Here is a 6,446-nt window from a genome sequence, read left to right as displayed (position 1 = left end):
GGAGAGAAGAAAAGTTTAGGTGATGTTACTGATTTTGACAATGGGATTGTTTTGATTCTTGGACTTCCCATCTTACCACAGCATCATGCTAACATTTCCATTCCTTTACCTTACCATTTATTCCTCTCTATAAAAGGAAAATACTGTATATACTCTACTATAAGTCGACCTCATGTATAAGTTGAGGGTAGGTTTTGGGGACAATTATGGATTTTGATATGACCCTTGGATAAGTTGAGGGTGAAACTTGAGCACATGCAGCAATGGGTCTAAATGATGAAGCAAAGGAAAACAATGCCAAAGAACCTACAAAATTATGGCAAGCATAACTGTTTTGGCTCACAGTAAAGGTTGAATAGCAGAGAGAATAGAGGGAGGTTAATGTTCCCAGGGCAAATTGCTCTCTTGCCTTTCACCAGGAAAAGGTTCCCTTTTAAATAAGAGTTAAAATGTAGAATTTTCATTCACCCGTGGATAAGTTGACCTAGGTTTTTGGGGTCAATTTTTTGACTAAAATTTCTAGACTTATACATGAGTATATACAGTAAATCTTATGGTATGCAGAACATACATTTAAGAGAAAGAAAAGGATAAGGATAAAGATTAGGGGAGGGAATAAAAAAAGATGTGGGCAATACACAGGCAAATTAGCCATCTTCTCAGAAAAAAAATCTTCATTAAAGTTTTCTCATTCTAAATTCCTTCTCAATCTAAACACTTCCCAAAGAAGACAAATCTACCAAACAATATGGCAGTGATTCGGTTGTGATGTAAACATGGGTTATGTATGCATATGTCCTGTTTTGAATGGTGCCCCAAGTTAGGTGTGCAAAGCAATTATACTCCACATGGACCATTTAGAATCTCAGCCTATATGTTCTTGAATGCAACTTTATTGTCCAGCTTCATTGGAATGGCAAATACAAGGTCCGGGGAGGGGGGGGGATTTGATCATGCCTGCCCTGTTCCCATTCCCTGCCTGTTGTCTCACACCATGATTTCAATTCTGCATGGTTTCAGAACTACACTACACTGAGGAATTTACTACCCTTGGACCTACTGTAGAGAAACTGAAGTTCTTCAAAGGAGCCATTTCTATGCCTGGCGGAGAGTGGGGAGAAATCTCAGGAGCATCTGGCTATATTAAATCATCTGGTGGTGGGAATGAAGGGGTTGGGGAAGGACCATTTGTGTGTGCGCATGGGTGGGTGGTTGCATGTATGTGAGGGATAGGCTGGTCAATTTGGGAGGTTTCCCAATGTCTACTCAAACACCCAAAGGATGTATGCATAGATACAAGTACCATATTCTGTCATACCAACTACCATAGTTGGTATAGTTGGTACCATAGTCCCTTCTTTTGCTCTCATGCTAAAAAAATTCCCAACATGTGGTAAATGAGGAAGAATTTCCCCTCCCATTTTTATTGCATTTTCCACTAGTAATTTATTGTGAAGTTGAAGGCTTTCATGGCCAGCATCCATAGTTTTTTGTGGGTTTTTCAGGCTATGTGGCCATGTTCTAGAAGAGTTTCTTCCTGACGTTTTGCCAGCATCTGTGGCTGGCATCATCAGAAAATGCTGATGATGCCAGCCACAGATGCTGGCAAAATGTCAGGAAGAAACTCTTCTAGAACATGGCCACAAAGCAATTTGTAATTTATTGTTTCAGCCATTATTTTCTTTCTGTGGGTTATCACTCCCTCTTCCTACTTGAATGGAAAATAAGAAAGTATCTTCAGATGCAACACACAAGTTCTCTTTAGTAATCCCATGGGGCTCCCTGAAAGTTAAATATAACAATTATTTTTCTAGTCATGTTTTGCTCCATTGTTTCTCTCCAATCCTCCTCACCACAACCTCACCCAATGGAATTTCTGTTACCATTCCAATGGAGAATATTTACGTATCTGTCCAGATTTATTTAGTCCTACAAGGAGAGATGGGGCCATGAACACAGAAGGATTTGCTATGAAGCTTATCAGGGTTCAAATGTAACACCTTTATTTGCAACAACTGTAATGATAACATCGTAGACAAAAATCAAGAATTGCACCTAAGAAGGACATTACTACTTTTACGGAGAATTATGGCTTTACTGGTTTTGCTACTAGTAGTATTCTCTTCCCTCATATGCAAGACTCACTTGTTGAGATGCAGAATCCACGATCCCTACCCTCCACTTCACATGTATTATCAGCCAGGAGATTTCATCATTGGCAGCATTGTTACTCCTGGTTTCTTTGCCTCCAGTCCAACAATCTTCACTGAAGAACCACCTCCAGAACTGTATGAAGACCTTGTGTAAGATCCTATTTAATTGCCATTGTTGTTATTTCCATATGTAATGTTAAAAAGATGAATCCTAAAAGTGCATCATCAGAATCATAGTTTATTTGTTTATTTCTATAAAGAAGGTATTACAGTTACAGGAATAGTTTCTAAAACCATATTAGGCTTCTTTCTTCACTGGAGCAGGTGATTGTAGGATACATTTCATTTTAAGCCTTCAAATGCTATCTCATTTCCATTAATTACATTTCCTCACTTCTTTCCCTCACCGCCTTATGTTACATCAAGTCCCCCTTTGGATCCTTTACATCATATACCTTCCTTCCTGTCCCCATTCCAGTGTTTCCCATTTGCCAGCTTTGCCCTTTTGCAATTCCTCCTGTCAGAGCTCTTTCACACAACATAATGATATCACTTTGATATCACTTTTAACAGTCATGGTTTCATCCTGTAGTTTAGGGAGGTATTTAGAAATATCTTCTGCACAGCTCACCAAATTACAAATCCCAGAATTACATAGGATGCAACCAAGGTAGTTCAACTGATATCAAAGTGCTATAATAGCCAGCCACAGATGCTGGTGAAACGTCAGGAAGAAACTCTTCTAGAACATGGCTACATAGCCCCCAAAGAGTCTGTAAAGCAAAAATGCAAACTGGGACTAGAGTGGTCAAGATATCTGCAGAGGGGGGCATGTAATCTGAGATCAAAGACAGCATTGTATCAAATCAAGCTGAAACTTTTAAAAGGACACTTGTAATTTAATACTGTGTGACATGCCATCGCACCCCATCCCATCTCCTGGTCATCTTGAGATGAGAAGAAAATCAAGGGGGCATCCAAATGATAAAGTCTTACAGTAATAAGTAAAGAACTTGGGAAACTATGCCCTAGATCTGTGTTCAGATCAAACTGTTTTGGAACTGGGCATGAAAGACTGCTAGGGTTGGCATTACCTGGTGCAGTAACTCACGGTGTCACCCCACCATTGCCATTCTCCCATGCTGCATCATACAAAATCCTTGGTAACGTTTTTGTACTAATGTTACTCATAAATCATAATTCCCATACATCACTGAATGTTATGCTAATAGTTGTGATATAAACAACTAGCAAAGCTAAAATTACACCTCTAAATTACAATATCATATGCACAGCCCAAAAGTATTTACATGTACATAGTTTCATGTGCTTAAAGTGAAAATTTGGTAAGATGTGATGTTTTTAAAGAAAATTTTAAAAGAATAAATTTATGTTTTTTTAAAAAAAAGTCCGGAGTCTCTCGTTTCTCCTTCCACTGAGCCTCACCCCACTCACCCCATCTCTTCAGCATTTTGAAGGGATGCAGACAACTACCACAGTCCTGCTTTTGCCAAAAGATAATTTGTACCATGGATACAAAGGCAGAACCTTTGGGAAGCAGTGGTATTACCCCCCTCTCTTTTACGGTGTCACCTGGTGCAGCCCACACACTCCAAGTGACACCCTTGTTACAAAATATCTGAGTTTCCAATAGCTACTCTTAGAATCCTTTTCAATGATTTAAAAGGCTATTGAAAGCATAGATGTTATTCACAGCAGAAAAAGTGTCTGTAGTATGAATCTGCCTTTCCGATGGGTTTCCTAGGATTTGATTTATTAGGAACATTAACATATGATGTAAAATTTAGAGAAAATGAAATATTTGAAAATAGATTTACAGAATGATGGAGCACTTTTTGAACAATAAAGCTGGTGATAACATTGAAGTTTGTTATAACATGGATCTTTTCACAACCCCCCCCCTCTGATTTCATAGTATTTTTCCTTATATGTGTTTTCTTAATAATAATATTTTTCAAACTGTATAACTGAGTATACATTTGAGTGCTTTTAGCTGCTATGCTGCTGTTTTCTTTTATGGGTCTGTCCTATAGTAGATTGTTCCAGATTCAGATCTGGCCTTGTTGATCTGTTTTGTCACTTTCTGGAAAATGTAATTTGGAAAAATGCCCAGTTAAAATCCTTGAGCTGTAAGTCTCTATGGGATGAATATGGACAGATGTGATTGCACTGTATAGTTTGGTTGTAGGTCTATGTTCCAGGCAAATATTATGCATAACTATATACAGCTTTATGGTATAAGATGGTACTTATGTGCGCATTACATAGCTGCACAGTAGTGTTCAGAAAATAAATCTGTTGTATGTAACACTTCGTTTACTGGGATGGATATTATTTTACTTCTCATGGAACTGCATCAGGGCTTAATGTCACAATAAATATATTATCAATGAATGTCAATTAGAGATGGACTTGATTTTTTCCGTCGTTACAAATAATGAGGTCCTTATAATTATTTTTTCCATAATAAAGTTAGAATTAAATTACATTAAGATTATATGTACTCCTTATGTAGTCTAACTTTTAAATGTAATTCTTTCTATAGATCTGGCATGGCTTCATAATCTTCACCATTAGATTGATTTTCCTTCTGTGTACAATGAGGATTATTGTTGTAACAGATCAATGGGTTTCTAAGCGACAGGTTTTTTGTACCCCTCTTGCTCCATTTGCATTCATTATTGTATGTGATTCATTTTCACATGGTAAAGGTGGACCTGGATCAAGAGAATGTCCTTGCAAATGAATGTTTTTGTGTGGCTTTGTGGCTTGTCATCAGTGCTATTGCATGCTTCCACAATTTGCTGCACTTGTTTACTCATGAGTAATCTAATACTTCTTGTGTCTGAGTAAATACAGATAACTTTCTTTTGTGCCCCTTCCCAATTTTTTTCTGAGTAAAGTAGATATGTAAAGAGATGAAACTGAGTTGTTGTTGAAGCTATTAACAAACTGAGTTGTCGAAGCCCTTAACTAAGGAAGTAAATCTTTGTTGATCTCATGCTCATCTATGAGAATGAACATTTTCAAAGTTCTCTCGTTGTCAGACAAAATTATAAGTTTTTTGAAAGGTTTTCCATATTCTGGGACCCCTTTGCAAACATTTCACCAAAGATTTGGTGAAAAAAAGTTTTTTTAATGTTAAAAAATATTCCAAAATGAAAATATATGGGTTTTTGTGATGGGAGGCAGTGTTCAGGGAAAGGAAGAGATCAGCCTTCATGTACAATCTCTCACAAGTGTGGTTATGCAGAAAATAAATAAGAAATGTAATTACAAGTATACCATGTTATTTTTTATTATAAACAAGAGAAGAGAAGGTTATTATAGAAGAGAAGACATGAATGTAGATATTTGTTTTAGAATGTAAAATAGTACTTATATAGTTAATTTTAGGAAGCCTTATCTGAAAGGAATTATTACATTTATTTCTGAAGCTGAGCACTAATTTTGCTTGTCTTTGTTTTCCTTGTACTGTTTATTAATTTAATAAATCTGTTTACAAAATTTATATATAACCCAACAACAAGAAATTCTGTGTTTGGGTTACAGTAAAGGTTAAAACCATAAAGTACCTACTTAAAAAGAACACACTGATGACAACCATAAGCGGGCTAAAGTACAGCCACTGAGACAGATAGTAATAAAGAGTGTTTTGAGAAAAAATGATATGTAAATTCTTTAATACGTATTCTAATGATAAGGGAAATAGTCATAATTAAACAAAATGTGAGACATGTTTCTGATAGAGAATTATTTTTTCTTCTAGTTTAATTCCTAAGAATTACCAGCATATTGTGGCCTTGGCATTTGCAGTAAATGAGATAAATGAAAACCTTCAGCTCTTACCCAATTTCACTTTGGGATTCCGCATCTATGGTAGTTATGGCAATGCAAGGAAGACTTGTCATGGCACCATGCTATTAATGTCAGCAATTGATAGACTGATCGCCAACTATATATGTGGCATTCAGAATAATCTAGCAGCAGTCATCGGGGGACTGGACTCCAATATCTCCCTTCATTTGGCAAATATCCTGCAAATCTATAATATTCCACAGGTAGGACTTCTGCACATGTTAGTGTGGGTGAATCATAAGATCAGAAAAGAATTTTGTTGGATCTAGTAGTATTGAGAAAGCAGTGGCTTCATTAGGGTTGGTGTCACCTTGTGCAGGAACTCATGGTGTCACCCCCCCCCCCCCCCCATTGGCCTCCTCCTATTTCACACCATACAGAATCCTAAGTAATGCTGTTTTGCACTAATGTTAC

This window comes from Sceloporus undulatus, chromosome 6, assembly GCF_019175285.1.
Source record: "Sceloporus undulatus isolate JIND9_A2432 ecotype Alabama chromosome 6, SceUnd_v1.1, whole genome shotgun sequence".
In the NCBI taxonomy this organism is placed as follows: domain Eukaryota; kingdom Metazoa; phylum Chordata; class Lepidosauria; order Squamata; family Phrynosomatidae; genus Sceloporus; species Sceloporus undulatus.
Note: the sequence above shows the minus strand (reverse complement) of the source record.